This window comes from Elephantulus edwardii, unplaced genomic scaffold (genome assembly GCF_000299155.1).
Source record: "Elephantulus edwardii isolate Elephantulus edwardi_28Jun2011 unplaced genomic scaffold, EleEdw1.0 scaffold00078, whole genome shotgun sequence".
Taxonomy (NCBI): Eukaryota; Metazoa; Chordata; class Mammalia; order Macroscelidea; family Macroscelididae; genus Elephantulus; species Elephantulus edwardii.
In genome coordinates this window covers 4,385,301-4,411,373 of record NW_006399828.1, presented here as the reverse complement: position 1 = coordinate 4,411,373, position 26,073 = coordinate 4,385,301, and positions in this window count along the sequence as shown.

Genomic DNA, 26,073 nt, shown 5'->3' with positions numbered 1-26,073 from the left:
ATAACTATGTATCACAGAAAGAGAACTGATGCCTTTGTGCTGTGGTGATGTCGAAGAGTAGTGGATATAACATGGATTGCTACGAAAACAAACAGGTTTATCCTGAAGAATGTGAAACCACTCTACTCCTCAGAGGCAAGGATTCTGAAGCTCTGTCTGACATACTTTGGGCATGTTGCAAGGAGGGACCAGTCCTTAGAGAAGGATATTATGTTTGGGAGGATGGAGAGACAGTGCAAAAATGGAAGCTCTCATTGAGATTAATTGACTCAGTTATTGGGTAGTGGGGTTGTCACAGATGATAAAGTTGGCTCAGGTTAGAGCAGGATTCAGAGGTGTTGTACATAGAGATATTTTATATATATATATAATTTATTACGTGCATTACTTTTTTAAATTTTTATTGTATTTTTTTTACGTGTACCGTCAAATCAGATCTGATTGGTACAGAAGGAGATTGCCCCTTCCTTCTCCAGCAGAGCATCTGGTGGATTTGAACCTCGTACTTTGGGATTGCATAGGGTTTTCAGAGGCCTGCTATTTCAGAAGTGGGTGGCCAATCCTTCTTCCTAATCTGTCTTGATCTGAATGTTCAGATTTAGGGAGTATCTGACAGACAGCAATTTGTGGAACAGTTAAAGATAAATCCCTTATTGTGGGGGTAAGCATTAGTTAAAGTGTTGACCCCCCTCTTAGCCCAGTGCCTTGACCCACTTACTTCCCAGCTCCATCCTCCACCAGGATAACCCTTCTCATCTACCAAGTCCCTTCAGAAAACTTTGGACATGTTACCAGGAGGGACATCATGCTTGGGAGGGTGGAGGGACAGCGCAGGAGGGGAAGGCCCTCTATGAGATGGATTGATTCGGTGACTGGGGTAATCGGGATGGGTGTGTCAGAGGCGGTGCGGTTGGCCCAGGATAGAGCAGGGTTTAGGGCTGTTGTGCATAGGGTCGCTATGAGTCGGAAACGACTTGACGGCACATAACAACAACAACTTTGGGATTGCAGTGCAGCCTCTTGTCACTAGGCCACCAGAGCTCCTGCCAGGAAAACAAACAAATGCATCTTGGAGAGGATTAAACCAAGCTACTCCTTGGAGGTAAGGATTCTGGGGCTTCGTCTGACATACTTTGGACATGTTGCCAGGAGGGACGGCTTCTTGGAGAGGGACATCATGCTTGGGAGGATGGAGGGACAGCGCAGGAGGGGGAAGACCCTCTACGATTGATTCGGTGACTAATATATATATCTCAATATTACATGTGCTCTTGTTTTGTCTGTCAAGGTTCAACCAACTCATAGCTGACCCTCAAGCAGGTTTTTAGAGGCAATAAATCACATCAGAGAAGTCTGTCCACCCTTTCCCTTACAGAGAAGCTAGTGGATTCCAACCACGCATGTGGGTTTGAATCCACCAGTTGCTTGGTGGAAGAAGGGTGGACAATCTCTTCTTGTTGTGGTTTACTGCCTCTGAAAACCTGCTGAAATATCAGTTATGGGTCAGTTCCAACTTGAGGATACACAATAACATCTATACATATATACACATCTCTTAGTATTATATTTACACATCTATCTACATATATAATAACACAATTTGGGATAGGTTGGCTATTATTGTTATTTTGTGCTGTTGAGTCAATTACAAGTCATAGTAACTCTGTGAACAACATATCTGAAACTTGCCCTTTTCAGTACCATTTTCATAACCTCTGAAATATACTGTGTTAATCTGTCTTGTTGACAATCTTCTTCTCTGTTTCTGACCTTCAATTTTTCCCAACATGATATCTTTTCCGAAGGACTGGCCCATCCTGACAACACACCCAAAATAAGTGAGACAGCGTTTTGCCATTCTTGTCACTAAGTTGCCTTTTTTCCAAGGCAGATTTGCTAAATGAATATCGATGAGAAGGTGATAATTATTTTTTTATATTTTATTTTGCTAAAAATTATTTTATTTGAAATTACATAAAACCTCACTGAAATAAGTAAAATGAGTGTATTGGCTTATGTAATACAGGGGGGAAATCTACAAGACTACTTTAGACTTCAAATGTGGCAAAGCCTAAGGATTTAAGTGAATGAATCAGGACCCAGTCATTATCTGCCTTCCACTACGATAACTTTGTGTTTTTGACCTCTGACAGCACTGTGTTTACATCATCCTCACTGTCTGCAATTTCAGGACAAAGAACATAATTCTTCTTGATGGCGTTAATGTAAGTCCTGGGATAGAGTCTCAATGGCTCTATTTGGCCTGACTTGGGTCATTCAAACATCCCTAATTCAAGTTCTTTATTTATTAAGATTGAAGGGATATAAATCCCCACTGCAGGGTTGTAGCAAAATCATTTATAAGAATAACATGAAAGACAGAAAAAATGACTAGGAGGACGAAAATAAATTAGGGCACTAAGGAAACCAGCAGAAGAGTGTATTCAAAGAAGAAATGAAAAAAACAAACAAAAACCCAGGCTTACAAATTTTGATAACAGGTCAGCTGAACAAGGGATGCAAAATATTGATTTTTATTTAGCATAGAATCATGAGTTTTATGCTTGATTATACATTTATACACTATGATAAGAAAAGGATTATAAAAAACAGTTTTCAACTGTAAAAAAGGTGAACACTGGACTTGTCACGTTGTTCATATAAACTATGAAGTTGAAAATTCTAACTACTTTAATTTTTATGGCATCATCTCAGAATGAATCTGAGACACAGTATAAGATTCTAAATGATCTATTAATTAAGTGTACAAGTGATTAGAATTTTTAATAAGTTGGTTTCATTCTGAATTAAATGAACAACCATCATTAAATGTTTACCATGTGTATTTTAGTTTATTAGGATTTTTATTGTCTGTGACTGAGAGATGTAATCTCTAATCTCTAATGATCTATCCTCATTATTTAACAAGACAAAGTCTAAGTGGATGGCCCTCAGTGGTGGAAAAAGTAAACACACTTAGCTGCTAACTGAAAGGTTGGACATTGAGTCCACCTGGGAGCCTGTAAAGAAAGACTAGTGATCTGTTGTTATTGTTGTTGTTGTATGTGCCATCAAGTCGCTTGTGACTCATTGCAACCCTATGTACAACAGCTCTAAACTCCACTCTGTCCTGTGCCAATATCATTGTCTCCGACACACTCATCCCGATTGCCCCAGTCACTGAATTAATCCACCTCCCAGAGGGCCTTCCCTTCCTGCGCTTGCCCTCCACCCTCCCAAGCATGATGTCCTTCTCCAAAGACCAGTCCCTCCTTACAACATGACCAAAGTATGTCAGACAAAGCTTCAGAATCCTTGCCTCCAAGGAGCAGCCTGGTTTAACCCTCTCCAGGAGGAATATGTTTGTTTTCTTAGCAGTCAATGGTACCCTCAACACTCTTCTCCAACACCAAAGCTCAAAAGCATCAGTTCTCCTTCTATCCTCCCTGGTCATTGTCCACCATTCTGATGCATAACAAGTGATTGCAAAGACCATGGCCTGTACCAGACGCACCTTAGTCTGCAGAGACACACTGATGCTCTTCAGTACTTTAGAGAGGTCCCTTAAAGTAGACTTTCCCATGGCAATACATCTTTTAATTTCCTGGCTGCTGGTGCCAAGAGTGTTGATTGTGGAGCCAAGCAGACTAAAGCTGTGAAAAATCTCAATCTCTTCACCATCCATCCTGATGTTGCCAATTGGTCCAGCGGTGAGAATCTTCATCTTCTTGACATTGAGCCTCAATACATATTGAAGGCTGCAGTCCTTAACCCTCAGCAGCAAGGGCTTCAGGTCCTCCTCAGTTTTAGCAAGCAGGGTTGTGTCATCTGCATATCACATATTGTTGATAGAATTTCCACCAATCCTAATGCTGCATTTCTCCTCATAGAACCTAGCCTCCTGGATGATCTGTTCTGCATACAGGTTAAAAAGATAATGGAGACAGGACACATCCCCGGCGTACGCCCTTTCCAATTTTGAACCATGCAGTGTTTTCTTGCTCTGTTCTCAGGACTGCCTCTTGGTTCAAGTATAAGTTTCTCATTAGCATGATCAAGTGTTCTGGGATTCCTATTCTTCTCAGAGTCAGCCACAGTTTGTTATGGTTCACGCAGTTAAATCAATTTTAGGTTAAATCAATCATTGAAAATGCTATGACTTATGTGGGATCATCACAAGGTAGGGTTAATTAGAAGGTAATTTTTATGAACTTTCCTAATACTTTTTATTTGTAGTTGTTGTTATGTGTCTGCCACCCATAGCATCCTATATGTACAATAGATCTAAACTCTGCCCTAGCTTGAGGCAGTCTCACTGACTCTGATGTTGTTGTTGTTGTTATGTGCCGTCGAGTCGCTTGCGACTCATAGCGACCCTATGTACAACACCTCTAAACTCTACTCTGTCCTGTGCCAATCTCATTGCCTCCGACACACTCATCCCAATTATCCCAGTCACTGAATCAAACCACCTCATAGAGGGCCTTCCCCTCCTGCACTGTCCCTCCACCCTACCAAGCATGATGTCCCTCTCCAAAGACCGGTCCCTCCTTACAACATGTCCAAAGTATGTTAGACGGAGCTTCAGAATCCTTGCCTCCAAGGAGTCACACAGTTTAACCCTTTCCAGGACAAATCTGTTTGTTTTCCTAGTAGTCCATGATATTCTAAATACTCTTCTCCAGCACCACAGCTCAAAGGCATCAATTCTCCTTCTATCCTCCTTGGTCATTGTCCAACTCTCTGATGCATAACAAGTGATTGCGAAGACCATGGCCTGTATCAGACACACCTTTGTCTCCAGAGAGACACCATTGCTCTTCAGTACTTTGGAGAGGTCCCTAACAGCAGACTTTCCCATGGCAATGCGCCTTTTAATTTCCTGGCTGCTGGTGCCAAGACTACTGTGGAACCAAGCAAACTAAAGCTGTGTACAATCTCAATCTCTTCACCATCCATCCTGATGCTACCAATTGGTCCAGTGTTGAGAATCTTTGTCTTCTTGACATTGAGCCTCAGTCCATACTGAAGGCTGCAGTCCTTGACCCTCTGCAGTAAGTGCATGAGGTCCTCCTCAGTTTCAGTGAGCAGGGTTGTGTCATCTGCATAACGCAGATTGTTGATAGATCGTCCACCAATCCTAATGCCACGCTTCTCCTCATAGAGCCCAGCCTCTCGGATAATCTGCTCTGCATACAGGTTGAAAAGGTATGGAGATAGGATACATCCCTGGTGTACACCCTTCTCAATTTTGAACCATGCAGTGTTGCCCTGCTCTGTTCTGACGACTGCCTCCTGGTCCAAGTATAGGTTTCGCATTAGCACGATCAAGTGTTCGTGAATTCCCATTCTTCTCAGAGTCAGTCATAGTTTGTTATGACTCTGATACACCTAATTTTATTTCCCCAGTTACCATGTCAATCCATCTTATCCAAGGTCTTCCTCTCCTCCTCTGTCCCTCCACTCTTCTGAGCTTGATGTCCTTTTCCAAGGACTAATCCCTCTTGGCCTTGTACCCAAAGAATGTGAGATGGTGCTTCAAATTCCTTATCTCGAAGGAAAAAATTGGTTTCATGCTCTCCAACACAGACTTCGTTGTTCTCCTGGCCTTCCATGGTATGGTCAATACTCACAACGCAATGGCCTCAGTTCTCCTTCTATCATACTTAGTCACTGTCCAGTTCTCTGATGCATAGCAACTAATTGTGATGGCCTGGATCAAGTGTACCTTAGTTTCTAGACTGAAATAATTGCCCTTTAGCACTTTGGAGAGGTTCCTGACAGCAGACTTCCCCAATACAATTCATATTTTGATTTTCTGATAGCTGGTACTAAGAGTGTTAATTGTGGTGCTAAACCAACTGAAATTGTTAAAAACCTCAATCTCTTCTCCATCCATCATGGTGCTGCCCATTGGCTCACTGGTGAGAATCTTTGTCTTCTTGATGTTGAGCTTCAATCCATATTGAAGATGATAGTCCTTGACCTTCTGCAGCAAACGCTTCAGGTCCTCCTCAGTTTCAACAAGAAAGGTTGTATCATCTACATATTGCAGGTTATTGATGAGTCTTCCTCCAATCCTGATGCTACACTCCTCATAAAATCCAGCCTCCCATATGAACTATTTATAGTTCTTAAGAAAATGTTCAAATTTCTCTCCACCTCTGTTTTCCCTTATTTAAGGAGTAGCTATTTTCCATTTTGAATTCTGGTGGCTTACTATACGGAATTGCACCACCAACCTAAAGGTACGAGGCTTGAATGGGCTAGCTGCACAATGAGAGAATAAGCAGTTTCTTCCCATGGGATTTATTGTCTCTGAAAACCCACCAGAGCGTCGGCTGTGAGTCAATTCTGAGAGACAGTACCTAACAACATGACCAGACAGTACCTAGCAATAGTAGCAACAACTTCCCATTTCATAAACATTAAGCTACATAATAGAAAGAGTTGTTTTGCTGTAGCAACTATATAAACACAAAGCATTGATTGTTAACTATTGTTGTTTTTATGACATGTTCTTTATTTTTATCCTTCTATTTCTTCATTATGCATTGAATGACTAGTGTATTGGCATGAAGGTGCTCTAGTGGCCTAGTTATTCATAAATTGTTGTGCTGCTAATCCAAATAAGGCAATTCTCTGGTGTTACGAGTCCACCAGTGACTCCTTGTGAAGATGTGTTTTCTCTGCCCATGCAATTTATAGCCTCTGGAAATCTGGTGGAAAGTCAGCTACAAATTGGTTTCAACATTATGCAAGGACTATGTGACATCTACTTACAAATTGTTATGACATTTATTAAGTATTTGACCCTTATTACACTCTCACTAAACCTATATCTATGGTATTCTTGAATTTTCTCTGGATCTTGCCCTTTATGTCATTAATGTTTTCAATAGGCTACTTTGCCAGTAAAATAAAAGTTGAAATATTTCCTGGTACTTAAGTAATAACAGGTTCCCTTTCTCACTCACTCTGTAATTTTCTCTTAATCTGCATTGGGGGGAAAAAGGAGATAATACTAAAATCAGTTTTGAATGAATTATGGATTTACAGCAGAGTAGTATTTTTCACACGGGAATTAGTTTTAAATTCAAGTCAAAACTAAGTAGTATAAATAATGTCCCTATATAGGAATTGGTGAAATTCCCTGGTATTGACGGAATACAGATTGATATATTTCAACAAGCAGATGTTGTCCTAGATGTGCTCATCAGGTTGTGCCAATAAATCTGGAGAACTACCTGGCTAACCGACTGGAAGTAATCCAAGTTTATTTCTATTCCCCCCCCCCAACACACACCAAAAAAAAGGTGACCCGACAGAGTGTGGAAATTATTGTACAATATCACTCATATCTCACACAAGCAAAATCCTGCTAAAGATTATCCAGAAATGACTGGAGCAGTACATTGGCAGAGAACTACCAGAAACACAAGCTGATTGATAATAATAATAACATTATTATCAATGTTAGATGAATCTTGGCAGAACGAAAAAGTATCAGAGGGATAGCTATATGTATTTCATTGACTATGCAAAGTCATTTGACTGGGTGGATCACAACAAATTGTGTTTAACCTTGGGGAAATAGGAATACCAGAAAACTTGATTGTGTTTATGAGAAACCTGAACTTAGACCAGGAAGTGGTCCTCAGAACAGAGCAGGAAAACATTGCATGGTTCAAAATCTGGAAGGGAGTGTGTCAGGGATGAGTTTGTCTCCATACTTTTACAGTCTATATTCATAACATATCATTCAGGACTGGGCTTTATGAGGAGGAACATGGCATCAGGATTGGAAAAAGACTCCTCAACAAACTACATTATGCAGATGACACAACATTGGTTGCTGAAACTGAGGTGGACCTGAAGCACTTACTACAGAAGGTCAAGGACTGTAGTATTCAATATGGAATAAAACTTAACATGAAGAAGACAAAGATTATCATCATTGGACCAATTGGTAGCACCATGATGGATGGAGAAGAGATTAAGGTTGTTAACAGTTAAAGCTTGCTCAGCTCCACAATCAACACCCTTGCCATCAGCAGTCAGAAAACAAAAAAAGATGAATTGCATTAGGTAAATCTACTGTCAGGGACCTTTCCAGAGTACTGAGAAGCAACAATGTCAGTCTAAGAATGGTCAGTCAGACTTAGGTGCACCTGATCCAGTCCATGGTTTTTGCAATTACTTACTATGAATCAGAGAGCTGGACAATGACTAAGGATGATAGAAAAAGAACTGATGTCTTTGAGTTGTGGTGCTGGTTGAGTTTTGAACATGCAATGAATCATCAAGAAAACAAATAGGTCTGTGTTGAAGAGGGTGAAGCCAAGTTTCTCCTTGGAGGCCAGGATTTTGAAGCTCCATCTCGCATACTTGGACATGTGTCCCGGGAGGGACCAATCTTTGGAGAAAGTCATTATGCTCAGAAGGGTGTAGGGACAGCACAGATGCGAAAAACCCAGATGAGATGGATTTATACAATAACTAGGGCAATGGAGGTAAGTGTGTCAGAGTCAGTGAGACTAGCTCACGATAGGGCAGGTTTCAGAGCTATTGTACGTAGGGTCACTACGATTTGCAGGTGACTTGATGGCACATACCAACAACAAATATAATTTAAAAACAGTATGGAATTGTCTTCTGTTAAGTTAGAGTCTTTTTCCCCCCCTCACCAGCATTAGAACAGATCTCACTTTTCTTTTGTTAAGTACAAGATGACAGCTGGAACACATAGAGGACACTTAGAGACTGTGGTATGAAAACTATTTACTGCAAGCTTAAAAATTAAAATCACACTCACTATAGCAAGATGTCCTCCAAGCAACCAGAGGCTGAGAGAACTGGAGAAGAGCCGATTTGGCTCTTCAATTTCATTGCTTTCTAAGACATAAATTTATCCTTTGGAAAGTAGACAAAAAATAAACCGAACTTCCAGCTCCTCTTCTTTACTCTTTTCCTACAAGCATGTAAGTAGATTTACTCAAGATAGACAAGCTCTTGTCAAGAATAGGATAAAGCTACATTATGCTACTCACCAGATGATACCAGTATATTGAATCCTTTAACAGTTATAAATAATCAAAAGGATTTTTTTCTCCTTTCAGAAACATATGAGGGTTATACTTACTAAGATGTTTCTTAATACATTCATTAAAAAGGAAAGAAGTTAGGAGTTAGGTAGAGCTAAGTCCCAAATTACATTATGACCATGACAATGATAACAAAGACAATAAAGTAAAAATACTGAGACTGGTTATTTACTAGAATTTCTGAAACAGCTGTGATGCACAGCAAGAATCAGAGAACATCTGCCTCTCCCTGACATGGGGATGGGAGAGCGTGGAAAGGGTGCCTTACAAACTTTGTATGTCCATATTGAATGCACTAATTGGTCCTACATAGGCTGAAATTCAATGAGCTTCTTAAATGAGGTAGAAATATTTTCTCAGTAGACACAAAAGCAGAATTCCACTACTAAAATGGCTTGAGACTTTATCCTAATAATGGTTTACATACTCTATCCTAATACATTTTACATATTTTATAATATTTTGTTGTTGGGGACAATTTTACTTCATCAATACATGGTAACTCTACAGATCAACAATTAAAATGGAAATAAAATTAATATTTTGTCCTTCCTGAGGATAAGCTCACTGTACAGTTAATTATATGTAAACATATTCATTGATTTCCTTGTGAATAAAATTAATATGGAATCTGCATCTGAGATTAAGTAGAGAAATATACCCCCTCCCCTCACCCTGGATGTATAATGACTTGTGTGATCTTTGTAAGTCCCTTAGTTTTACTAGTAGTGGTGGTGGTGGTGGTGTTGTGTACAGTCGAGTTGAGACTGACTCATAGCTGACCCTTCCACAGGTTTTCAAAGCCAGTTAACCACACAGGAGATTGCCCATCCTTCTTCTGCGAAGCAATTGGTACATTTGAATTGTGTGTCTTCGGGATTGCAGCACAGCTTCTTGCTACTAGGCCAGTAGAAATTCCTATAAAAATGTATTTTAGTAAAATATGTATACTATACACTTAAAGGAAAAGGGGTGGGGCCAATGGAGTGGAAAAAAAAAGAAAAGCAATCAAGATGTAGATAAAGTACATAATTATGAATTTATTAAATTTATAGCAATTTAGCAGTACTTAAGACTCATGGCAATCATATTTCAAAGAAAATAAAAAAATTTTAAAACATAAATGTCTGAAATAATAAACTCTTAATTTTGTTTTTGTGCATGCCTATGTGTTTAGAAATTTGACACTAAGCGTAGTAATTATCTGAAACATCACAACTGAGTTTATTTTCCTTTATAAGATATAGATTCAACAGAAAAGTACATGTCTTCCTGTTGTTTGGTCCACTTAAAATACTCTTGTATCATTTTGAGAAAATAAAACGTTGTGTTATGTTTTCATTTTTCCCAGTGATTACAATAGCAAAAATAGAAGAATTTATGAACATGTTTTGGGAGACATAAAAAAAATCAAAGGCAGTAATTAAAAGGAAATATCATTTTTGTTGTCTGGTTTTACAGCCTGACAGTATTTGCTCAAAACCTGCAAATCTTTGACACATCATGGTTTAAGAATATGCTTCATATGTCTAATTGCTAACAGAAAGGAATAGCTCTGCTTTGATTCCAAAGCTTCCATCTGTCCAGCTTATCTGTCTAGTTATTTACAAATAACTTATAGTATAAAAGATAAACATTTTAAATTAAGATATGAAGATAGATATTTCCCATTTCCTGAAAGCTTTATTGTGGTTATACCTACAATAATTCATGCAATATTGGATTTCTCAACCTAAATTCTCCATCAGGTACATCCATAGCATCCACTACTTTCCCTCCAAAGCTATTACTGCAATTACAATGAGGAATTCTGGTTAGTGGACTGTATTCCTTAGGCCTCCATAAGCACCATGGTCATACTTGTCTTGCTCACACTATATCCGGCTGTCGAGTATAGTGCCTGGAAAGAACAGATGATACTGAGTATATTGTTTAGGAAGGAAGAAAGAGTGAGGGAAGAGACGGTTACAATTTATCTTTAATGGAAAAAAAATCCCAATTTAGTCTGTGCAAGTTTACTAGATATTTTAAGTTATAAAATCTTTCTTTCTAAACAAGAAGGCTTTATGGAATATGTTACTTTGGACATCTTAACAGGAAGAACTAACCTCTGGAGAAGGATACTACGTATTTTAGAAGATCAATGACAAAGAGGCAAACCTTTAACAAATTGAATTTGCCTGGTGACTACAGCAATGTTGTTAAGTGCCATCATGTACTATTCATAGTGATCCTGTGAACAACAGATCTGAACCCTGCCGTATTCCATACCATCCTCCTCATCTCTGACACACTAAATCCTGTTGCTGTAGTCTCTGTGTCAATCTCATTGAGAATCTTCCTACCTTTCCTTGACACTCCCCGCTTTTCCAAGCATGATGTCCCTTTCAAAGGACATGCCCTCTCCCAGAAACATGACCCAATTATGTGAGACGAAACTTTGCCATCCTTGCCTCCCAGGAGAATGCTGGTTTCACTTTCTCCAAGACATACCTGTTTGTTCTTTTGGCAGTCCATGAGATCTTCAGACTCTTCTCCAACACCACAGCTTAAAAGCATCAGGGCTGAGCAGCTTCATTGTGATGTGCACATTATTGTTGCTTTTGTTGTTGAGTACAATTGAGTTGGAACCAACCCATAATAGAGCCTCCAGTGGGTTTTCAGAGGCAGTTTAATTGCACAGGAGGAAATTGCCCATCCTCTTCCAAGAAGCAGCTGGTGCATTCTAACTGTGTGCCTTTGGGTTGGCAGTGTAGCTTCTTACCACCAGTCCACCAGACCTCCTAGAGCGAGTATCAGTCAGAAGTTATAGTGACACCTAATAACAACAATGAAACTTTATTTAAACTAATTTTCTTTCATTCGCATAAGGCTGGAATATCTAGAGCAAAGGTCGAGTAAATAATTTTGCCTTAGTGAGCCTTGTTGTGTCTTTAAACTGCTCCACTCTTTCAGTGTCACATGAACTCAACCATCGACAACATATAAGTGAATAAATATGGTTGTTTTGCAATACATTTTTGTTTACAAAATAAGAAGATGTCCTGTCCACAGTTGAAGTTAATTTGAGTGAGTATTGCAATATATTTTGTTTACAAAAAGAAAAGAGAAAAAGCAGTTGGTTTAGGAATAGTAATTTGCCTACTTCATATTTTTGTCTTCTTTAGATGGATTGTACTCAACAGATGACTCTACTGTTTCTTGCCGAACACTCACTGAGACATTTAACAACATCTAGAGATATCTTTTTATAGTTTTAGTGTAGAAGACATGCAAATAGCATTTATTAGATAAAGGTGATGCATTATATTAAACAACTGACTATGATGCACAGATAACCTCCCATCCCAAAGAACATTGCAAAATCAAGGCTGAGGAACCCTGGTGATGGAACAGATAAGCACTGAACTGTTTTGTTAAGGCTCGAAAGGTACAGGTCTGCTAGCAAGATGGCAGCTACTATCTCACATCACGTAATCATGGAAGTGACATCCATCAACCTTACCATATTTTACTGGCTAGAAACAACTTGTAAACCGAGAGAGCATTAGGTAGCGCATGAGAATTTGAATTATTACTGTATACTTATTGGATTCCTGACAAGTGTACACATGAACTATCAACAGCAATTTTCAAAACTGTTTTTCCTGTGTTTTCCATGTTTTAACTCAGTCATGAAAAGAGGAAAAAAAATATTTACAGTTTGCTCTGGTACATGCAGTTCATTTAGTGTCTTTGCTTTTACACCCAATATTCTCTCTGTCCTAAAGGGTATGAATAGACACTTCACCAAAGATACTCAGATGGCGAGCAAACATATGAAGAAATACTGAAGCTCTTCAGTCATCGTTGTTGTATGTCATTGAGTTAGAACTGAACCATAGCTGATCCTCAAGCAGTTTTTCAGAGGCAGTTAAACCAAAACAACAGTGATATACCAGCAACAGTAACAATATTAATACATACAGTAAATACAAAATGTTAGTAAAGGTGTGAAGAGATTGGCACTCTCATACACTATTTGTGAGACGTTTGGTGCTTCTTTAAAACATTGAGAATATAAATACCATTTGATGCATCAAATTAACAAGGTATATATCACAAAGAGATAATAGTTTGGTACAAACTGGTATACAAATACAACATTATTCCATCATGTATATTACAAGCATATTTCCTATAGAAGGAGTTAGAAATAATACAATTGTCTACCAAAGATGACTGGCTAAAGAAATTATTCATGGAATGGAGTATTATGGATGACTAAAAAAATTATCAAGAATTTGTGAAATACTGCACAACATAGATGGATCATAAACTGTACATGAAATTATGCAGGTGATAAAAGTTGTGTATTGTACTTGTCACAAAAGGACAATTATGATCTACAACTACTAATATAAAAAGCTAAGTAAAGGTTTGCACACATGTTTAATCACGGATGAAAAGAAAGTACAAGGGGAGTAAAAATTAATAAATAGATAAATGTGGTGATGGGAAAGGCAAAATATATAGTAAGGGTTTATTAGGATCTTAATTATTTATTTTAATAAATTACATTAATACTATAAGACATAATTAAAACTATACTTAATGATTAAATGATTGAATGAAAAACCAATATTACTTGCAAACTTTCACTCAAAGGAAAAGAAATAAAAAATATAAATTAAAAAAGAGTCATTGTTGAGGTGGGTTATATATAAAACAAAACAGAAGAATAAAATATTCTTTTTGTCTGAAAGACTCTTCTTTTTCTAGTCTACATAGCAAATCCAGCTTTTATTCTAAGCATAATTATTCTGTGTTTTATAACCCTTTGAGCATAATACTTTTATAACTATTTATTTCATAAATTTGCCTTTACTTATTTTAATCCTTTATAAACATCTAAAGCATCTGGCATATAGCAGCTACTAGAGAAATTTTGTTAAGGCAATGTATGACCACAAGTAGGAAGGTTGCTTTTAAAATGATGTGGATTTTTTACATGGCATTTTATAGTTATTTTAATCTTTTTTTCATGTCAGTAAGGTTTTTCTTTACCAAGTATAATCTATTTGTGGCAGCCATGTAATTATCATATTTCTTGACAAACCTCATCAAACCCACCACTAATTCTTTGTGGTTTCCAATATTTGCTCCCAGGACTAACTTTCTCAGAATAACTGGAAAGAACTCTTGTAGGGATTGCCTAATGGTGCAATGGTAAAAGCTTGTCTGTTAGTTGAAAACTTGTCAATTTTAATACACCAGTTGTCCTATGAGAGAGAGATGAGAGTCTCTTTCTGTAACGACTACAACTCTGAGAAGCCTCTTTGTCCTATCGAGTCAATGTGTGTCAGTCTACTTTATGGCAATATTTTTAAAAACAGGGAGAAATAGATAACACATGAAGATTCTTAAGATATTGAAGACTCTTAAGGCTATAGAAGTTAAGACAAGGATCTTCCTTTAGGGGTGGGTACCCTAAATTAAGACATCCAGCCTTCTATAATACCATAAATATACCAATTTCTGTGTTTTCAAGCCACCTATGTGGTATTTCTGTAACATTTAGACTTCTTTTTATTCATAAGCTCTAAAGGTTATTTAGAATAGGACTAAAATGTCTAAAATGTTGAAAGAGGAAATAAAAAAACTAGATATCCCTTTTTAAAGGCAAATATTCCTAGTTATTAACCAACATGCAATTACATTTAATTTGAAAAGAAAGAAAAAGCGGAAAAAGGGAAGAGTAAAAATTATAAACCTGCTGGTAGAGCTTAGCTAACACTTTGGGGCTTCCAGAAGCATAGCTTTATCAAACATACATACCAAACCTGTAATGTGATTATAGATTCTTTTTGTCTCAATATAGCCTGGCAGGTTATAGGCTTTGTATCTCAAGGGGAAAATAAAGATTGGTTTAAGTATATAAGTTTTAACACCAGGGCTTACATAAATACAAATTAATCTTAGAACAACATTTGATATCATCAGTTCTATGAACTAGGTAAGCATATCCAGCCTTTAAAGTCTCTGGAAGGTGTGGTATTGAGTAAAGAATGTCTGTCCTCACACGAACCCATTGTGCAAGAGATGGTGTTAGAGGGAGCTCTATTTGTAAGAAAATGTGCAAACTTGCCAAAGAGCAATATGAGATACTTTGAGGTGGCCCAAATCCTGGCTCTTACAAAGCAGGTTGGATGCTCAGTTCATTGCCATCCTATGGCTGTACTTGCAAGGCTCTTGCAAAAAAAACCAAAGAAATGCAGCCAACATTTGCAATCGGATCAGTTTTATTCTATTTCTGTAATCCAGCCCTACTCAAAGCGACAAAAAGTACCTGAAAGGTTTAGGCTTCAAGTTAAAGGCAGGGTGTTAAACTCAGCTGCCCTACAGCTTGTGAGGTGATAGGGCAGAGTCACAGTGAGTGCAGGCAGTGTGCCAAAAGAGAACCAACCCTTGCAAGCGCAGCAGACAGTAGGCAAATGATCATGGGTGGCACACCAGAACATAGAGCATCAGTGTTTCTGAGAGTCTTGGAAGAAAAGAAAAGGATTATTTGTTTTATTTTTGTTTATATTTTAGAAGAGAGATAGGCTTATTTTTTAAGTGTTGTTTTTGTTATGCATCATCAAGTTAGAATCGACTCATAGTTGACCTTCCAGTGGGTTTTCAGAGGCTGTAAATTGCATGGGAGGAGATTGTCTGTCTTTATTCCATTGAGCAGCTGGTGGATTCAAAGCAGGTGCCTGTGGGTGCAACGCAACTCTTTCCTACTAGGCCACCAACACACAAACTGTAAAATCAAATCTAACCCTTATGAACTCTACAGGACAGTGTATAGCTTCCCCATTAGGCTTCCAAGATTAAATCTGTAAGAAAGCAGCTGTCATGTCTTACTCCAGAGGGTGAGTTCCAACTACGATTATTTTTTATGTTGTTGTTGTTAGGACCTGAACTCTTTACCCACAGTATCACCAGCACACCTTGAAGAGTGGTTATGCTTTAGGAATCCCTTGGAGGGTGTTCAATGGAAGCAATTTTATGAATAGAAGATAATTTATAGACTCCATTATGAGCTGAGGAGTCACTATTTGTTATGAAGTATTCAGGAAACAAAACGAGTGTGTGCACTGATCAGACAAATGGAAAACATGAGTTTCTCTTTCCAGGGAGCTGGGGGCATTTTGTCAGAGATGAGTTTCTTTTAGCTCTTCTACCTTACATAAAATACATGTGCGGACAGGCTGAGCAGTGCTATCTCCACACCTCATCAGTTATGTTACTTCCCAGCATGCATGTGCTCATTCTTCTCTTAGCGTCTCTAAGCCTTACAGGGTTGATACACACAGAACTCATCCTATTTTGCAACAGTCTGAGCAGAACCATGTAACAAGCTCATTTCTCCCTAACTTATTCTTGCTATTCTTTACCAAATCTGTCTGCTTGCAACATTTTCTACACTCCTCAGGCTCTATGTGATTAGTCATGCTTAGTACAAAAATATGTAAGTACTTTACTTTTCTCACCAATGAGAGGTATTGGATGTGAAATCCTCACCAATGAGAACATCACCATCAAGTAATATTTACAGATCATTTATGTGTTTCAGGAATGCATTCAATGTTTACTGTTCTATCCACTGAGATATGTGTAGTAAATCTTTTATGCACTGCCTCACTTTGAAATCACTAAATAATGTATTATATGTAATGTTTTCAATATTCATTTGACAAAAAAGTCAAGCATTTTTTCATAAGACACATTTTCATGAACTTGGTAGTATGTGAAATATTTTACTTCCCTTATTTTTAGTCTTCCAAAAAAACGCTTCAAAATAAAAACTACTAGCCTTCTTTCATCAATGAGACAATTGAGTTTCAAACCTGCTGAATGCCATACCAAACCCAGAGTCAGTAAAGTGGTGGAAGGATTTTCAAGCCCAGACTCTTTAAAGGCACATTCCTATTTTTACTAGACCATATGTTTAGGGCTTAACCAAATTTTATTGGAAAGTCTTCACAGTCAAGGAAACATCTTGAAATTTTACTGACTACTTATCATGCTTCCTGTAGTTTATTTGTTCAATATATTTTCATTTAATAAAGATCTTAGTCATTGATTTGAGAGAATGAATCATTAAAATTATAGGCTGGACAAAAATGGAACTGGGGTAGGGGGGAAGCTACAGGAAGGAAGATGCTCTGAGTGGTATTTAGCTGAGGAAATTCTACAAAGAAAAAGGAAAAGTTCACGAAATGCACTGTATCTATCTGTCCTGCCATTTTTTAAATCTCTCTCCTTTGTTATTTCCTCTTTCTTTCTCTCACTCTTCTTCCATCTTCTTCCTTCTTTTCTTCCTTTTGGCCATTTATTAATGAGTGATAGACAAGATTCTCGATTAGATGCTGAGATTATAGTAATGAATCCTGGAAGATATACATCTGAGGAGTATCAATAGAAGAAGATCTGATGGTATAGTCCATAGCGAGTTGTGCTGATAACCAGAACCTTGAATCATTATCATCTTGAATCAGTAGTGAGAAAGAGGTATAGTTTCCTCTCCTTATGATTTTATGGCTTTGAGTATCTAATGAAGGGCTACTATGGGATAATGGGGTAGGGGTGTCGGAGACAATAAGATTGGCACAGAATAGAGCAGGGTGTAGGGCTGCTGTATAGGGTCCCTATGAGTTGCAAGTGACTCAACAGCTCATAACAACAACAAAAACAACTCCTTCTAGATATCTGTTGTTGTTGTTGATTTCCAGAGAGTCGAGCGTGACTCAAAACGACCCAATGAACAAAATACCTGAAGCTTTTCTATAATTATTGTCATTTCTCAAAGTTCATAGAGTTTCCAGAGGCATGTTGTTTAGGTATCTAGATAAGTGCTTTCCACTATCTAAGCATATGAGAGTCAACAAAAATATTACTTCTTCCTGAAAAACCTTTAAACTATAGATGTGATTGTTATATTTCTGCAGATATATAATATTGGAGAAAACCTTTTTGTTAAAATATTTCCATAGCATATACTCTTTTATAAGGAGCTCCAATGGCTAAACTGAATGGAGTGTCAGTTCTGAGTTGGCTCCAACTTGACGGTACACAACAACAACAACTCCTCTATTGGTCTAGTAATAAGGAGTTGTGTTGCCAACCCAAAGGATGGGGGTTCAAATCCACCAGCTGCTCTGAGGGAGGAATATGGACAATCTCCTCCCATGCAATTTACAGCCTCTGAAAAACCTATTGAAGGGTCAGTTATAAGTTGGTTCTAATTTACCACCACAACAATGATGATGTACACTTTATATTCTAGCAGGCAATTTGCATGTAAAATTAAGTTGGATATTTTTAAGTCAGTTATCCTTGACCAGAAAGAAAACAAAGGGGGAAGCAGGGATATCCCCAAAGAAACTAATGTAATTAAGAAATGATCTCATTTAAATTTTACAAATAGTCTACACAAATAGTAGATTTACTGAAACGATCAAAATGCTCTAATTATGATATTACTAATGTACATATCAAACTCAAAGTCCTATCCATTGAGTGTGAACTCATAGATGACAACTTATATATGGCCCTCTCTCTAGTAGGTTTTCAGGGCTGTAAATCACATGGGAGGAAATTGTGTTTGTTTTGTTGTGTTGTGTTGTGTTGTGTTTTATGTAGCAGCAGCTGGTAAAATCAAACCACCAGCTTTGGGTTGGCAGTACACCTTCTTGTGCCCTAAGCCACCGGATCTCATTAATGTACGTGTAAGCTGTTGATAATTTAGTCTGTAGCATGCTGTGCTACCACCTCAGCAGTTTGAATCCACAAACACATTCTCAGTATAAAGACGGTGAGATTCACTTTGCAATTTACAGCCTTGGGAACACAATGATAGGTTACCTGAACCAGAACAAACTCCAGCAATAATTTTAAGTTTGATTAGGTGTGAGATACAAATTACAGATGAAATCACCAAGACATATAAGTAAAAAATAAATAAATAAAATTATTTAGTATATCTACTTTCCCAAAATTTTAGATACAGTGCATCTACATATACCTGATCCAGGTCATGGTCTTTGCAATTATTTGCTATGCATCAAAGATCTGGACAATGACTAAGGATGACAGAAGAAGAATTAATTCCTTTGAGTTGTGGTGCTGGAGAAGAATATTGAACATAGCATGGACACCAGGAGAACAAACAGGTCTATCTTGGAGAGGGTGAAACCAAGTTTCTCCATGGAGGCAAGGATTTTGTAGCTCACATACTTTGGACATGTGGCCAGGAGGGACCAGTCTATGGAGGAGGACATTATTCTTGGAAGGGTGGAGGGAGAGTACATGATAAGAAGACCCCAGATGAGATGGATTGACACAGCAACTAGGGTAAGGAGGGTAGGTGTGTCAGTCAGTGAGACTGGTTCAGAATAAGGCAGAGTTTAGGGCAAATATATGTAAGGTTGCTATGAGTTGCAAGAAACTCAATGGCACATAACAATACTACAACAAACATCAAAATTTTCATATTTTAAACGAAATGGTTTGAGATTATAGGAGAAGCTGGTTTATAATTGTTAGGCATTGTCAAATTGAGTACTATCTATAGCAACAGTATGAGCAACAGATCTGAACTCTTTTATATCTTGTATCATCTTCATCATCTCTGACATATCTGATGCTTTTACTGCAGTCACTGTGTCAATTCATCTCAACAATCTTCTCTTTCTCTGATAGTCTACTTTTCTGAGGATGCTACTACTCTCTAGGAAATAGCATCTCCTAGCAGCATTACTAATGAACATGAGATGAAACTTCATTACCTTTGCCTCTATGGAGCACTCTGGTTGCATTTTTTCCAAGACATATCTGTTCTTTTTGCAGTTCATTCAATACTCTTATCCAATACCACAATTCAAAGGCATTGATTCTTCTTCTGTTATCTTTCTTCATTGTCCAGTTTTCAGATGGCTAGCAAGTGATTTTGAGGGGAACCTTATTCTTCAAAATTATATTATTGCTCCTCAATAATTTGGAAATGTCTCTGACTGTAGATTTTTCCAGTTCAAAAAAATATCCAGACTGCTGGTACCAAAGGTGTTGATTGTAGATCCAGGTCAGTTAAAATTGACAGTTTCAATCTTTTCTCATCTGTCATGATGAGGGCAGCTCAAAAAGGCAAAGCAAAGTATTATGATGGTACATGCAGACAGCTGGAACTGGGGAATAAAAAGAGAAAACTTGCTTGGCATTTCTCAAGCTGAAAGTACTGAAAAACAAATTCAAGTCTCAGCTTACAATACTGAGATGTTATGAGCAATATTATTCCTTAAGTAAGTAATTATCTTAACCACAACCCAAAGTACATACCAAAAAAGTAATTTTTAACTTTGAACACTTACCTTAGTTTCTACTTATCTTAACATTTTTACCTGTATAATTAAGGTAAATAATAATATCTATTCTTTTTCCTTCAGCATTCAAGTAGTTAGGAGAAAAAAGTTTTAAAAAGTGTCTGTCTGGCACATATTAAGTGTTCACAAAGTCAACTGCATTATTATTTATTGTTGTTGGTGGTGGTGGTGCCATCCAGTCAAGTACAACTCATAACAACACTATGGACGACAGTTCTGAACCCTGCCCTACCCTTTGCCATCCTGACACTTCCAGACACACAGGATCTCATTGCAGCAGTCACCATGTCAATCCACCTGGTTGAAGGTCTTCCTCTTTTTTGCCGGCCCTCCACTTTTCCAAATGTCATGCCCCTCTCCAAGAAATAACACCTTCTAGCAACATGTCCACAGTATGTGAGGGAAAGCCTCATCATTCTTGCCTCCAAAGAGCACTACATCTGCACCCTCTCCAAGACATATTTGTATGTTCTTTTGGCCGTCCATGGGATGTTCAGTGCTATTCTCCAATGCCACAGCATAAAGACATAAATTCTTCTTCTTTCATCCTTATTCGTTGTCCAGCTCTCAGATGTATAACAAGTTACCGGAAAAACTATGGCCTGAATCAGACACACCATAGTCCTCAAACTGACATCATTTCTCTTAAATAATTTAGAGAGTTCCTTAACTGCAGATTTTCTCAGTGCAATATGTCTTCTTATTTCCTGACTGCTGGTACCAAGAGTGTTATTTATAGTCCCCTAAAGTACCGTATATGTTAATTTATCATGTTATTTCATTACATGTCAGGGTTATGGGGTGGTTTTACTTTTTTTTTTCTCATTGTGAGTTAACTGTGATTTTTAATTTTTTTTTTTTTACCTTGCAGTGGTGAGCCCTGTGTAAATATTTCTGGAACAAACAAATATACAACTGACCATGGAATTTAAGAATGGATGTTAATTACTTTTGTAATTGCTTTTGCTATTTTTCTTTATGATTTTCTTTTAGCTGAATTTTTTAGATGCTGTAAAACCAAGAAACATTTTTATTCAAAGGCCAGAAAATGTCAGGGATTATTGACCAACCAGAGAGGCTATCTTACATAGTAATAGCTCACAAACTCCAGTAACTGACTCTGAACTTTTATTACCTTGTAGACAATTTCCTGGCTTTTATTGGAACCATTTCAGGAAGTATATTCATACTTGCTGATGCCTTTGTGTGCTCTTGTGCCAAGTTCTCTTTTCATCTCTTCATATCACTGACTTACTTGCCTTCTGCCCATGAAGCGGCATTTAAACCAGTTCAAAAGCAAGAATAGATATTATCCCAATCTATAGAGTTAAAAACTACTCCTACTCTTAGAGCCAACACACAGATACACATATGTAAGGGAGATTTTTGTTTCTTCATTGCTGGTGATCAAGATTCCCAACTTTTTGTTGTTAGGTGTTGTTGAGTTGACTACACCTCATAATAAAGCTATAAACAATAGATTCCAATTTTTCACTATCTCTATCCTGCTCAAGCCTGTTGTTACACTCCTTGTGTATCTTTAACTTAGAATGTCTGTTTTACTTTATACAATGTTGCTCATTTTATTTAAATCCTGGAATGGCTTCTCCAGAAATCTGTTTGTGTGGACAAATGCTTGTAAAATCCCCTGATAATAAACCCATCCTGAGCAAAAATGAGAACCTACAAGACAAGTTTAAGGTGGTAGCAGAACTTTGAGAGGTAGGAGCATAAGAGAGGACAAATTATCATGAAAACGGTACAATTTGTTCTCTTTGTAATTATCTGACAGGGCAGTCTCCATACAGCCCTGACCAGGCTCTATATGTGAAAGTTGAGCCTGAATTTAAGATGTTATGTTGTAAACACCTCACTTCAGAAAAGTACATGTAAAACAAACAGGGAAGGGGGAAAAATTTCTCTTTCTTGCTTGGTGGTCTTGATTTGGATGAGACCCAGTACTTCCTTGATGTTAGCAGTGGCCTTGGCTGTGGCTCTGCTCACAAATAAAGGCAGCAATAGAAGAGCTCTTTGCAAAAGTATTGTTCCCCATACGTGTAGCAGCAGATGATAAGCACAGAGGTTGAATGTAGTGTTTAAGAATACATTCTGTGAAGGAGCAAGGAAGAAATTAAATTCATTTTTATGGTTTGCCTTAGAAGTCACAGAAGACTACTTCTACCTTGGTTTTTTTTTTTTTTCTTTTCTGAAGGTAGCCATGAAATGCCTCCTTCCATCCATCATCTTTGATGTTAATTGCATCATTCACTATTTTGCATATCAGAGGTCATGAGGATGGTGCAAGGTTCAGCTCTGTTACTCACAGGGTTGCTATGAGTTCTAGTCATCTTGATGGCACTGAATAAATCATAAAATCTTGCCCAAGTTCAAAAGAAGGGACAAAAATTCCACATTTTGGGGGTGGGGCAATGTCTTTGATATGCTGCTGTAAGAGAAATTCTCCAAATGGTTGATTTTAAGAACAGAAATGTATTTGCTCACAGTTCTGAAAATTGAATGTCCAAATAAATCAGGGTCTGTTGATTTCCCCCTTCTCAGGAGCCCCTTGATTCTTTGCCAACCCTCACATGACATCTCTCTTCCTGGTTGTGTGATCAACTCGGTTCCTTACCTGCTCTTTTTATGATTCAGACATAGATAATTTTAAGATGCACTCTATGCTGATGCAGCTTTAATAAGAGAATGAAGGAAACACTGTTTCTAAACAGAATTGCATCTAAAGGGTTAAGGGTAAGGGTTCCAACATGTAATTTGGAGGGACATAGGTCAATTCATAACAAGGCATAAAAAGACTTTAGACAAACCCTAAAATAAAGAATATTATTGTTAGGTATCTACTACAACTCATAGTGACCCCGTATATAGCAAATCAAAACGTTGTCATTTCCTCACTATCCAACGGTATCTTCGGTGATTAAGATCATTTTTGCAGTTGTGTCAACCCATCTCAGTGAGCATCTTGCTCTCTCCACTGACTCTCTACTTTTCCAAGCATGATTATTTTTTCCAAGAATCCGCCCCTTCTAACAACATGCCCAAAGTATGTTAGATAAAGTTTGGCCACCTTTAACTTTAAGGAGCACACTAGTTGCACTTCCTAAGAAATATTAGTGTTGCCATTTACAGTAGAAATAGTAGAAAATATAATCTCCTACAATATATTCCCTGATTCAATCTAGACAACATATCTATGAAGTAGACTTCATAGTGCCCTCATGGTGATGTTGTTGTTATGTGCCATGGAGTTGCCTGAAATCCATAGCTACCTTATGTACAGCAGCTCTGAACACTGCCCTGTGCTGAGCCAGTCTAAGTAATTCTGACACACCAAATCTGTTGCCCCAGTTACTGCGTCAATCCATCTCATTTGGAGTCTTCCTCTCCTCCTCTGTCCCTCCACCCTTCCAAGGATGATGTCCTTCTCCAAAGACCAGTCTCTCCTGCCACGTGCCCATCTCACTCTAGCAGCAATGGCAAAGCTTAACAGGACAACAAGTAATGAATGTTGAAGAGGATGTGGTGAGATAGGAACTCTTACATTGTTGGTGGGATTCCACAATGGTAAAATCACTCTGGGAGGCTGTTAGGCACTCCCTAAAAAAGCTGAACATAAAAATCCCATATGACCCAGCTATTCCATTGCTTGAAATATACTCCAAGAAAATGAGAACTGAGGCTCAAATGGAAACTTGTACACCAATGTTCATAGCAGCATTATTCACCATCGCAAGAGCATGGAAACAGCCCAAATGTCCAACCTCAAATGAATGGATTGAGGAGCTGTGGTACATTCTTAAAATTAAATACTATGCAGCACACAGGAACAATGATTTTGTAAATTACTACCTAACTTGGGAGGGACTAGAAAAGATTATGCTGAGTGAACTAACTCAGTTCCACAAGGGCAAATACTGTATAAAACCATTATTGTAGAATGAGTATGAAGATACAAGTTGTGGTGGGAGAGGGTGGAAATAGAGGGGTGTGGGAGAGTAGGATGTTAATCACAGGGTTGCACAATTTGGTAGGTGGTGGGTGGGGGAAGAAAATGGCAGGACATGTTGTGAGAAACAATGTATTTAAACTTTGTAAATCAATCAGAATAAAATTTTAAAAATTTAAAAAGAATAAATTAACAACAAGAACATTAAAGAGCATGGACTCTGACACCAAATACTTTGAGCTCAACTCTAAGCCCTGCAACTTGCTAGATTTGTTATCATAGATAGTGGCTTGATCTATTTCTGCCTCTGTCTTCAGATCCTCAAGAAGATAAAAAGATTCATCTCCTAGGCAATTGTGGAGGAGTAAATAAGATTATTTTTAAGTGACAAATAATACTTTTCAATATGCATATGTGGCACTTTATGTTTTGCTGAAAAGCTATACTACTAACATTTTAAAGAAAATAAATGTTAACTCAGTGATTGGGAAGTTCACCACAGCAAGTGATCTGAATAACTCTCTTCTGCATTAAGAAAAAAGAAAAGAAAAAATTATAAATTCTAAGAAAAGACTCAGTGGATTTCTCTAAGGAGGCTATGTCTTGGAAAATGAATAACATTTCACCAACAGGTGAGGTTCTGAACAATACAAGTAACATAGATAGATTATCAGATGCTTCTTTGTGATACAATCAGAAAGATTCCATAATTGGCTGGACTAAGAGAGTTTTGTATCACTTACCTAAAGGTTTGATGCTGAAAAATCAAAAGGCCTGTGGGCATACTTGTAAAGCTGTCCTAACTATAGAATTGTACCTTGTTACCAACGTGAAGTATAGCCTGTAATTTTTTAAAAAATACCCGGATTTATTTCCAAAGTTCGAGTACATTGATTTTCACACAAGATCCTGCTAATTTCCTTCACCTTCTCCCCACCCCACCCCCCGTCAAACTGTGCAACTTTATGATTAACACCCCCCACCACCACCCATCCTCACCCCTCTGCTTCCATGCTCTCCCCCCTTGGATCCTCATACCTATTCTACAATAACTATAGCCTGTAATTTTGCTAGTTAACTCCATAATAAAGAGTGTGGTTCTGTGAGTTCTGCATGGCTATTTCAGTGAATTACCAGACCCAGTAACAGAACTCCAAGAGCCATGGACAAGACAATTGATGTTAGAATTAGTAGGGGTGAAGGCCATTATCTGTCCTCTGTTTGTGTTGTGGATATTGTTGATGGAACAGTTCTGTCTTATGGAATCAGTGAAGGCCACACTCTTCCTCCCCCTTCGCTGGCTGCACTCTTTCACATCATTAAAAATCAACTATTTGCTGAGTATGATATATCCCATGAGTATGATATAAGCAAGGTAGAAAAGGTCTATTTTCTTGTGAAACTTTTATGCCAGTGGGAATTCTAAAGAATCAACTCCAAGTACACTTCCTTTGGGAAAATGTAACTTCTGGATGAAGAGAAAAGGACATAAAGTAGGATGTATATACATCCTCCTTTTGAAATTGTTAACAATTTAAGCTTGCTCAGGTCCACAATCAACATTGTTGGCACCAGCAGTCAGGAAATCAAAAGAGGAATT